The following is a 12715-nucleotide window of genomic DNA, read 5'->3' on the forward strand; positions in this document are numbered from 1 at the left end:
ACTATCGAGCTATAGTAGTGTGACTCGGTAGTTAACGATTCAGTCTAAAGAGTATTAGCTAATTAATCTCAAATCGTTGGAGCTCATGATCTGTAGGTTCATAAAGTCCCTCTACTAGCTCGTAAAACATGAACATCTTAAATTAATAAATTGAGTAAATTTGAAATGATTTCAATTTGAAACGTTCAAATTGAATTTAGGGTTATCAATTTGAAGTGTTAAAATTACAATTAGGGTTTGAATAATTATATTCGATATAATTAAACGTTTAATTTATCGAAATTAAATGAAATTAGAGAGTTTATAATTAATTTAATATTTTATATTAAATTATTATTTAATTAATTTTTAATTTTAACACACTTTGAGAAATTGAATTTTAAATTTTTTTAATTTAATTAATTTTGAATTAATTACAAATAAAATTCATTTTGAAAATTGAAATTGAAAATTAATAATAATAATATAATAAACTCATGGTGGAATTTTCCAATTTTAGAAAATTCAACGTGTTTCATTATTCTTTTTACAACTAACCCACTTTCCTCATGAAATTGAAGTGTCATTGACCTTTGTGACTGAGTGGTTGCATGTATTAGATACATAAAAGCTTGAAATTTCAAAATCGAAGGAGGATTTTTTGCTAAAAAAATCAGTTTTCTGCAGAAAGTTTATCTTCATCTCAAACCCACTCCATTTCACTTGACATTCACTTCAATCTTAAGTTTCATCACTCAAATTTAAGACTGAGAATAGTAGAGAAGAACTTTTAGTGGTTCATTGAAGATTTGAAGCTGAGAAATTATGAAGAGCGGCTTGGATTGGAGGAATTCTTCAAAGTTATATTTTTTTTTAAACCCTATTATGTGAAAATATGTTTAACATGCTTTTAAAACTCAAATTAAGTGTAATTAGAATGCTTATTGATTATGATTGCTTTTGTTGCTTGCTTATATATTCCATCAAGATTTGGGAACATTAAGTTATTTTCTTGATCTTCAGGTTCGTTCTGTCCTGATGGGTACTACTTATCTCAAACAAAATATGTGTATGATCTTTTGGCTCATTCTAGTATCACTAATGCTACCACTACATTGTTGTTGGAATCAAATGTTCGTCTGACTTCTTTCGATGGTGTTTTTCTCAAGAATCCAACTTTGTATAGGCAATTTGTTGTTGGTCTACTTAACTGTAACACGTCTAGGCATTGCCTATGCAATTTATGTTGTTAGTCAATTCATGTCTGCCCTCGTACTATTCATTTCACTATTGTGCTTTGTATTATGTGTTATGTTAAAGGCACACTAGAACATGATCTTCAGTTCTCTTCTTAATCCTCATTGGTTCTCTCAAGCTATTTTGACGCTGACTGGACAGGCAATCCTACGGATAGACGATCCACTGCAGGTTACTGTTTTTATTTGGGTGGTTCTCTCATCTTCTAGCGGAGTAAGTAACAAACTGTTGTTTCTCGTTCCAACACAGAGTCGGAATATCGTACGCTTGCTGATGCTACTTCAGAGGTCTTACTACTTTGTTAACTACTGGCTGACATGGGCGCTCCCTAAACCTCTGCTACTATTCTTCACCGTACAATCGTAGTGCTATTCAAATTGCTCATGATAATATGTTCTATGAACAGACGAAGCATATCGAAACTGACTATCATTTTGTTCATCATCATCTCCAAAGTTCCACCCATGCCTTTAAGCCATATCTTCGACCGAGCAACCAGCAGATAAAGGTGTACATGGATTGGGTTGGGTTGGGTTGAGAGTATTTTTTGGACCAACCCAAAAGAAAAATATTTAAAATTCATAAATTAAGCAATACAAGTAATCAAATTTTAAACAAAGAAAAATATATATAGTATATTTTATCTATATATATAAAATTCGAGTTGGGTTGGGTCAACCCAATTTCTTTTTAACCAACCCACGACCCAACCCAACCCAACAAAAATAGAAAAATTTTAACCCAACCCAACCCAAAAACAAAACTAATCCAATCCAACCTTGTATTTTGGGTTGGGTAGTCCGCATTGTTCAGGTTGTCGGGTTATTTGAACATCCCTACTAGCAGACATCTTCACCAAAGCACTCTCCCTTGTATGCTTAGAGAAATCAGTGGTACTTAAGGAGTTAGAGGTAACTACAGGGGTAAAACGGTAATTTGATTAAGCTGTAGTTATGAGCGATTTGTGAAGGGTCGACTCACCATTGATTGGTTATATCTGTGGATACAGAAATATATCTACAGTGCGAAGAGTACAGGTATCGATATTTAGTGGAGTGACTGATAGTTAATGAAGATTGATTAATTTAATTAAAGAATTTAATTAATTGATCTCATATCATTGGGACTTCTAATTTGTAGGTCCATAAAGTTCCCTTTTTAGCTCATTAAAGGATAGATAAGAGGAACGATTTGAATTGTTCAAGTCATTTGATGGAATAGCATATTAATGAGATTAATATGATATAGTTAATTATAGACTAATATGATATAGTTAATTATAGATGTGAACTCCTGTTTATGAGGGGCAATCCTTTGATTTTCATAGGTGAGAGTGGCATTGTTAGCCAACTTAACAAACCTACCATTTTGGGGATCTGTCCGAGTAGGGAGCTAGGAACACAACTACACAATATAGAATTCACTTATTTCCGTCTTTAGGGAAAGTAGATAAATTGCTCCCCTAATAGTTGATTTCGGGTCTTGAACATTGAGGCCTCAATCTTTTATTGGCCTGAGAGGTGTTAGTTTATAGTTGGACTATAACCTGTTTGTTCATTAAAGGAATCAGTGGTACGTAAGAAGTTAGAGGAAATTACAGGGGTAAAACGGTAATTTGACCCAGCTGTAGTTATGAGTGATTTGTGAAGGGTCGACTCACTGTTGATTGGTTATATCCGTGGATACAAAAATATACCTACAGTGCAAAGAGTGTAAGTATTGGTCTTTAGTGGAATGACCGGTAGTTAATTAAGATTGATTAATTTTATTAAAGAGTTTAATTAATTAATCTCATATCATTAGAGCTTCTAATCTGTAGGTCCATAGGGTTCCCTTGTTAGCTCACTAAAGGATAGATAAAAGGAAAGTTTTGAATTTTTTAAGTCAATCGATGAAATAATATATTAATGAGATTAATATGATATGATTAATTATAGATGTGATTTATAATTAAGAGAGAAATATTTGAATAAGATTCAAATATTAAATTCTTATGAATTAGATTCATAAAGAGAATTAATTTATTAACTCTGAGAGGTGAAGGCAAAAAAATATGTGATGTTTATTTATTAATTAATTAACTATATATATTAAATTTAATTTAATATATATGGTTATTTAATTTGTATGTTAATTAATTGAATAAATGTTATTTAATTAATTAGGCTTAAGGGTAAATTGAGAAAGACTGGAGAAAAAGTATACCCTTATTCATACAAATATCCCTTTATGACCAATTTAGGGGATGAAATTTCATTATGAAAAACCCTAGCTTCCATTCCAGATTTCCTCTCAATTTTTTTCCTCTCAATTATTCTCTATTATTCTTCCTCCTCCAAGGTGATAGAGACCACTCTTCTACCCTTGGATTCCTAAAGAATAACAAGGTTACACTTGCGGTGGTATCCTTTGTTTGTTGAAGAAATGTTCGTGAGAAGACGAAGAGGAAAGCGTGAAGAGTTTGGGGTTTGAAAAAGGTTTGTTGCTTTATCCCTTTGTTTCTTCTTTTAAAACATGCTTTCTATAATGTTTATCCATTATTATTTATGTTTCTTTGTTGTTTTTGTTTCCTTAAAAACTGAAAAAACAAAATGCAAGGCGATCTCAAGCTTCCACGAGAATTCGGTTCCCTTCACACCTTCGACTACAAACTTCAACGAAAATATCCTTCAATGACCACCTTCAAATGAGTAACTCCCACGACCAGCTTCGGACGTCGACAACCACCTCCAACAACAAACTCTAGCAACCAACTCCAATACCACTTTCATGTGACCAACTTCAGGCTTCGACAACCACCTCAGACTACAAACTCCAGCAAAAATAATTTTTCGACGATCAACTTCAACGACCAGNAAAATCTTATAAAATTAAAATGCTAAATACCAAATTTCTAAGATATTTATTGCAAACTTCAAATAAAGACAAATATCACAACAATTTTAAAAGAAAAATATTTAAAATTCATAAATTAAGCAATACAAGTAATCAAATTTTAAACAAAGAAAAATATATATAGTATATTTTATCTATATATATAAAATTCGAGTTGGGTTGGGTCAACCCAATTTCTTTTTAACCAACCCACGACCCAACCCAACCCAACAAAAATAGAAAAATTTTAACCCAACCCAACCCAAAAACAAAACTAATCCAATCCAACCTTGTATTTTGGGTTGGGTAGTCCGCATTGTTCAGGTTGTCGGGTTATTTGAACATCCCTACTAGCAGACATCTTCACCAAAGCACTCTCCCTTGTATGCTTAGAGAAATCAGTGGTACTTAAGGAGTTAGAGGTAACTACAGGGGTAAAACGGTAATTTGATTAAGCTGTAGTTATGAGCGATTTGTGAAGGGTCGACTCACCATTGATTGGTTATATCTGTGGATACAGAAATATATCTACAGTGCGAAGAGTACAGGTATCGATATTTAGTGGAGTGACTGATAGTTAATGAAGATTGATTAATTTAATTAAAGAATTTAATTAATTGATCTCATATCATTGGGACTTCTAATTTGTAGGTCCATAAAGTTCCCTTTTTAGCTCATTAAAGGATAGATAAGAGGAACGATTTGAATTGTTCAAGTCATTTGATGGAATAGCATATTAATGAGATTAATATGATATAGTTAATTATAGACTAATATGATATAGTTAATTATAGATGTGAACTCCTGTTTATGAGGGGCAATCCTTTGATTTTCATAGGTGAGAGTGGCATTGTTAGCCAACTTAACAAACCTACCATTTTGGGGATCTGTCCGAGTAGGGAGCTAGGAACACAACTACACAATATAGAATTCACTTATTTCCGTCTTTAGGGAAAGTAGATAAATTGCTCCCCTAATAGTTGATTTCGGGTCTTGAACATTGAGGCCTCAATCTTTTATTGGCCTGAGAGGTGTTAGTTTATAGTTGGACTATAACCTGTTTGTTCATTAAAGGAATCAGTGGTACGTAAGAAGTTAGAGGAAATTACAGGGGTAAAACGGTAATTTGACCCAGCTGTAGTTATGAGTGATTTGTGAAGGGTCGACTCACTGTTGATTGGTTATATCCGTGGATACAAAAATATACCTACAGTGCAAAGAGTGTAAGTATTGGTCTTTAGTGGAATGACCGGTAGTTAATTAAGATTGATTAATTTTATTAAAGAGTTTAATTAATTAATCTCATATCATTAGAGCTTCTAATCTGTAGGTCCATAGGGTTCCCTTGTTAGCTCACTAAAGGATAGATAAAAGGAAAGTTTTGAATTTTTTAAGTCAATCGATGAAATAATATATTAATGAGATTAATATGATATGATTAATTATAGATGTGATTTATAATTAAGAGAGAAATATTTGAATAAGATTCAAATATTAAATTCTTATGAATTAGATTCATAAAGAGAATTAATTTATTAACTCTGAGAGGTGAAGGCAAAAAAATATGTGATGTTTATTTATTAATTAATTAACTATATATATTAAATTTAATTTAATATATATGGTTATTTAATTTGTATGTTAATTAATTGAATAAATGTTATTTAATTAATTAGGCTTAAGGGTAAATTGAGAAAGACTGGAGAAAAAGTATACCCTTATTCATACAAATATCCCTTTATGACCAATTTAGGGGATGAAATTTCATTATGAAAAACCCTAGCTTCCATTCCAGATTTCCTCTCAATTTTTTTCCTCTCAATTATTCTCTATTATTCTTCCTCCTCCAAGGTGATAGAGACCACTCTTCTACCCTTGGATTCCTAAAGAATAACAAGGTTACACTTGCGGTGGTATCCTTTGTTTGTTGAAGAAATGTTCGTGAGAAGACGAAGAGGAAAGCGTGAAGAGTTTGGGGTTTGAAAAAGGTTTGTTGCTTTATCCCTTTGTTTCTTCTTTTAAAACATGCTTTCTATAATGTTTATCCATTATTATTTATGTTTCTTTGTTGTTTTTGTTTCCTTAAAAACTGAAAAAACAAAATGCAAGGCGATCTCAAGCTTCCACGAGAATTCGGTTCCCTTCACACCTTCGACTACAAACTTCAACGAAAATATCCTTCAATGACCACCTTCAAATGAGTAACTCCCACGACCAGCTTCGGACGTCGACAACCACCTCCAACAACAAACTCTAGCAACCAACTCCAATACCACTTTCATGTGACCAACTTCAGGCTTCGACAACCACCTCAGACTACAAACTCCAGCAAAAATAATTTTTCGACGATCAACTTCAACGACCAGGTTCGCACGACCAACTTCGGGCTCCGAAAACCACCTTTGACAATAAACTTCGATGACCAACTCCAATACCACCTTCATGTGACCAACTTCAAGCTCCGATAACCATTTTTGACTCAAACTCCAAAAATTATCTTCAATAATCAACTTCGACAACCACTTCCAATTATTATAAGATTGATGTCTGTTAAAGTATGTTGTAGGGTTGTTGATCATATTAATAATAGTATTTTGTTTACACTAAGTGCAATATTTTTACGTAGAAATTTGTAAAATATATTTTTATTTAATTGAATTTGCATATTAAATGAGTGTTAAGAATATTTTAAAAAATATGTATGTAGTAAAAAAGTATGCAACATATAATAAAAAAAAACTATAAAATGGATTTTTTTTCCTATAACATTTTCTAGCAAAAATTAGTGAAAATTTGAGATTTATTCTATGACGATCCTCCAAATTTGAAGGAATTGAAAATGAAATTGTTGAAGAAATGTGATGACATTTGATTGGTTACTAAGATGATGGAGGAGATTCAATTTTAAAAAAAATACAATAGAGTAGAAATACAAAGCAACAATAAGAAGAAGAATAAAAAGAAGAAAATGATAATGAATTTCATAGAGAAAAAAAAAATTAGAAATCAATAGTTTTAATTTCTCTTTGATTTCTCATTTTATTTAACTATATTTATGCAAGAAATGTAGTGAGTTAATTGTTGATCATTACCCAAAAGAAAGAAAAAAAGAAAGAAAAGCTTTAAAATTTTAAAGAAAAAAATTGCCATCCATATTTTATTAAAACAAAGGTGGATAGTATTATTGAATAAAAAAGTTTCAAAACAAAAATAGTAATCATAAAAACAGAGTATTTATAGTTTAATTAACTACATCAGATACCCAAACATATGGATTCAACTTTGCACCCCAGACATATGAATTCATACCAAATAACTATGCACCATAAACACAAACATATAAACTCTACAAATATAATGAACTCTACAGACATATGAACTCCGGACATCCTATCTCAACTTAGCACCCTAAATAGTCGCTTAAGGTTAAAATTATAATATTTGAAATTTAGAGACCAAATAGAAACTAAATAATATCTAAAGACCAAAAATATATATTTTTTCAAATAAAAATAATTCAAGTAAAAAATAAAAGCCCTTTTACATTTATTTTTCTAGTTGGAAGATTTTGGATCACATATTATTTTGGTATGGTTCATTTGGACGTACATCACTTATATGTGCATGTTTTATTCTTATTCACCAGGTATATAACTTTTTAAATAGAATTATTTTATTTTGTTATCAATGATAAATGTTTGTATGTAATGCGATATTCTTTTTTTGAAAAGGGATAAATATTATTACCTATGAGAAGATAATGCAAAAGAATTACGCTCATTTTGGGCTAAAGACAAAAGCCATAAAGGGAAGGAATTAAACCAGAAAACATGAGATTCATTATCAACAGCATAGGAAGCTAAAGAGTGAGCTAAATTATTGTAATTACGGGAAATGTGGCCGATTGAAAAGGAAGACAGAAAATGAAGAGTTTCCTGAATTTTATCACACTAAACACCAATTTCATTTCTATATGAAGAAGATCCATCGAGGGCTTTAACTACAATGAGGGAATTAGACTCAATTTGAAAATGATGAAGATTGGGGCTAAGGGCCAAATCAATTCCACGATGAATAGCTGCCAATTCCACAAGAGTTGGATTTTGAAAGGGATCGAATTCTCGACTTGAAGCTGCTCTGATTACAACACCTAACCGAGAGTGAGATTCTTTAGAAATCCAAGCACCATCGACATTGAGCTTGAACCACCCTTTTGGAGGAGGAAACCAACTTGGCGAGGTCTGGGATGATGAAGCCCTAGATTTAGAGCTTGGAAGACATTTTTGTTGAGATTCTTCAAAGTAAATAGGATCCATGTAGATTTTGCAAAGACCTTAGGATATAGTTTTCCATATAAATTAGCATTTCTATCATTCCAAATACTCCAACAAATAGTGCAAGCTAGAGATAGATCTATAGAATTTAGATTTGAGCACCATTTAAACTGTTGGTCCATCATTTGACCGATTTGAAGAGGATAAGGGAAGCATTGAGGACAGAGTTAGATTCCAAATTTTCTTTGATCGAGTGCAGAACAGAAGAGAATGTTTGGGAGTTAATCTTTATGATTACAGCAGGGGCAAGTTGATGAACAACTAACACCTTTATTCAGAAGATGGCTTCTCGTGGGTATACAATTTTTTAAAACCTTCCACATAAATTTTTTTATTTTGGTGTGATTCTAAAGTTTCCATAAATGTTTCCAATTAGAAATTAGTGGTTGGGGGTTAGATGAGGAAGAAGGCTTTTTGGTAGAAAAGGCTAGTCTATAACCACTTTTGACATTATATTTTCCATCTGAGGAGTAGTGCCAAATCCAAATATCATCCCTTTGATTTGTTCGAAGGGGAATGAGTTTAATAATATTCACATTTTCTTTATCAAGAAATGTATATAGTTTTGAATAATTCCATTAACCATTTTTCATCAATAAATTCATTCACTGTCCAATCAAAAGTTGATGGGTTATGAGAGATGGTTTTAAAAGTCGATTCCCTTGGTATCCAAGGGTTAGAAAACACAAAAATTTTGGAACCATCACCCACTTGATACCAAATGCCTTTGATTAAAAAATTTCTTCCCCAAACAACAATTAAAAAAAAAAAAAAGGGAGGGTGGAATAGGATTGCTTGAATGAAGGAATCAGACCCGAAATTTCCATGAGTAGCGGAAATAAGATAATTCCAAATCACAATCATGAATGAACATCACATTTACAGTCGAACACAGAAACATGCGGTTCTACAATTCTTACAGAAATTACAGCATGAATAACTCAAATGAACAAAGAGAAAACTGTACGAACATTTGAAGATGCGTTTTCACGCTCCTTTGCGCACGACCGCTCGAATAATAGAAACCTCGAACACCCGATCTACCCAGCTGCAACACAGCACGAACACTTCGTGCTCATCCTCAATAATCGCCTCAGCCACGAACTCCACAGCAACAGTTATACGATCGTTTAGCTCATCGCTTAGCTCGGTCTATCGCCTACATACACTACACTACACGATTGTTTACTTTGGGCAAGCGATCATCTAGCAAAAGCTATGTGATCGTTTGGTAAATATTGTACGATTGTTTAGCTCGCCACTATATGATCGTTTAGCTACCAATCTCTATATTTACTTGACGACTACCATGAAATCCTTTTTGTCAAGAGAAATATCAAAAAACTTTTATGAAAAATTTTCAACAATTTGTAAACTTACTAAAATTAGGAAAACCATTTTCCTTTTATCTCACGGTTATCATGAAAATCCAATAACCACCCACTCAATTGGTTATTAAAGAAAAATAATTAATTATCCAATAATTAAATATAAATGATAACCAACTTATCATACTATATTTATAACCTATAGGTTTAATATTTCATCTCATGAAACATATAACTCATAGTTCTTTTTCTATTCCATGGTACTTAATATAAATCTCATTTACATCAATCCTCCACTAGATGTATCTCATACATCATATCGATTATATCATATATAATCAAAATACCCCTTGTCAATTTGAACATTTCAAATCAACACTAAGAATTGATCCTCAACTGAATCCATTGAGCTACCAAGGGGACCTTATAAACCTGTAGCTTGAAGCTCCAATGGTATGTGAATAACCGACTAAACTCTTTAGTCACGGGATCCACCATTCGTTAACTTTCAAGCACTCCACTAAAGACCGAGAGTTGAACTCTCCTTACCACGGATATATTATGTGTCCATCTCAACCAATCAGCAGTGCGAAAACCCTTCACAGATCACTCGTAAGTACAATTGGGCCAATAACTATTATGCCTCTATAGTTACACCTATCTTCTTAAGTACCACTGATCCCTCTAATGAACATAAGTCATAGTTCTACTATGACTGAGTCTTCTCTTCCAAAGAGAAGTTGTGACCACTATGTTCAAGTCCCGGAATCAGCCTTTAAGGGAGCAATCTCTCTACTTATCCCTGCTTCGGGAAAGGAGTGAATTCTATCTTGTGGATTGAGTTCCCAGCTCCTAGATCAAAAAAGTCCCCAAAAAGGTAGGCATGTTGAGTTGACAATCTGGCCACTCTCACCCATACTAATCAAAGGACTGCCTTTAAAGGCAGGAGTTCCCAAAACACTCAGAATTGAGGTCGTGTCACCTATGGTCGTTTAAGTGATATGCAAATCTTTAGTATCAACGACGTTATATACAGAGTCTAGTCATCTCGTGGCAATTTGGGGATCTACAAGGTGAAGACCCACATGCTCATCTTACCAGCTTTGTGGAGATGTGCAGTACTTTCTCCATCCTTGGCGTAACCCCAGAAGGTATTAGACTTTACCTCTTCCCATATACACTGAGGGATGAGGCTAAGAGGTGGGCTCATTCATTGGAGCTAAACGAAATAACGTCCTGGGACCAGTTAGTGGAACGGTTCATGAAGAAGTTCTTCCCTCCAGCAGTCAACGCAAGGAGACAAAATGATGTGCTGAACTTTGAGCAAATGGATAACGAGACTCTGAGCACCGCTTGGGTGCGATTCAGAAGGTTGGTGAAAAATTTTCCGCATATTGGGATTCTCGATTGCGTTCTGATGGAAACGTTTTATAACGGCTTGAACAGATCAATGCAAGCCGTTGCTGATGCCTCCTGGGAAGATTTATGGATAAAACCTACACAAAAGCCAAGGTCATCCTTGATCGCATATCACGAAACACTGATGACTAGGTGGACGACGGGTACGGAGGTAAGGTTCTGAGAGATGAAGAAACGATAATGCCATTGCACCAGCGGATACAATGACAACTTTGGCCGCACAAATGGCCGCGGTGACCTCTCTTCTCCAAACGATGACACTTAATCAAGGTGCCCTCTCTCAAAGTTCAGCGCAACCCAATGCGCCGGCACAAGTGGCCGCAATAAATTGCATCCAATGTGGAGGGGGCCATACTGTAGAAATGTGCCCATCAAACCCGCAACAAGTGTTTGCTATCCAAAATAATCCGTACAGCAACACTTATAATCCCGGTTGATGGAATCACCCTAACTTCGATTAGGGAGGAAATCACAACCAAGGGGGCAGAGTAACCATCAGAACAGCAACTCTGGGAATCGAGGAAATCCTCCACCTTTTCATCAAAATCAGAATTAGGGTCATCAGAGACAACTGCAAAACCAGTCGTCCTCCTCAAACACCTCTAGAAATTCATTGGAGTCCCTGCTCAAGCAATATGTTGAGAAAAACGATGTTGTAATGCAGTCGCAGGCATCTTCAATCAGGAACTTGGAGATCCAAGTTGGGCAATTGGCAGCGAACTTCGCAATAGAACACCTGGAACGCTGCCAAGTAATTCTGAAGCCCCAGGATCTCACGGGAAGGAACAATGTCCTTGATGACATTGTGCAGGCAAGCAGGATTGACCGCTTGCGGGGATGCTATTGCGGTAACTCTGAAAAACTTCTTTCAATTAGCATCCTTATAACTATGTTTAAGTTTTTCTTTACAGCTTTCATTTACTGATTTTTAAATTGCGTTATTTACTGCTTATTAGAATTAGCCTTTACTGCTTTACGTGTTTACTTTCAATTTAATTCAATTATGCATTTCTATGTCGTGTTTAATTTCTTTACTTTTATGTATTAGTAGCGTTGTTCTTAACATTTTTGTGAATGATTGAATAAAATGATGAACACCGCAAAGTCTTATCGACTTGCGTGTTTGATGAATTAAAAAGAAAAATAAAGATTGGTATGCATTACGATGATGGGTACATCTTGTGATAATAAGATACACTTTGCATCCATTCAACCCAAATGCATTGCGCTGAGGGGTGTGTTGCGCTCGTATGTATTTTTCGCCCATCCTTAGTAAAAACACACTATGTTGAGGTAGTGTTGCGCCAGTAGAAATACCGTGCGCTCGTCCTCCAGAAATGCACTGAGTTGAGGGGCGTATTGCGATGATACATGCGTTGTTGCCCGTCCTCTACAAATATGCATTTGTGTTAATGGAGGCGTGGTGTTAATCTTTAATCTTGCACCCGTCTGAATCACATACAAAGGATAAATTCATTCATTATTTCTTTGTATAGAAGCTATTTCTTGATTCTTTGTATATGC

The sequence above is a fragment of the Benincasa hispida genome, chromosome 10 (genome assembly GCF_009727055.1).
Source record: "Benincasa hispida cultivar B227 chromosome 10, ASM972705v1, whole genome shotgun sequence".
Taxonomy (NCBI): domain Eukaryota; kingdom Viridiplantae; phylum Streptophyta; class Magnoliopsida; order Cucurbitales; family Cucurbitaceae; genus Benincasa; species Benincasa hispida.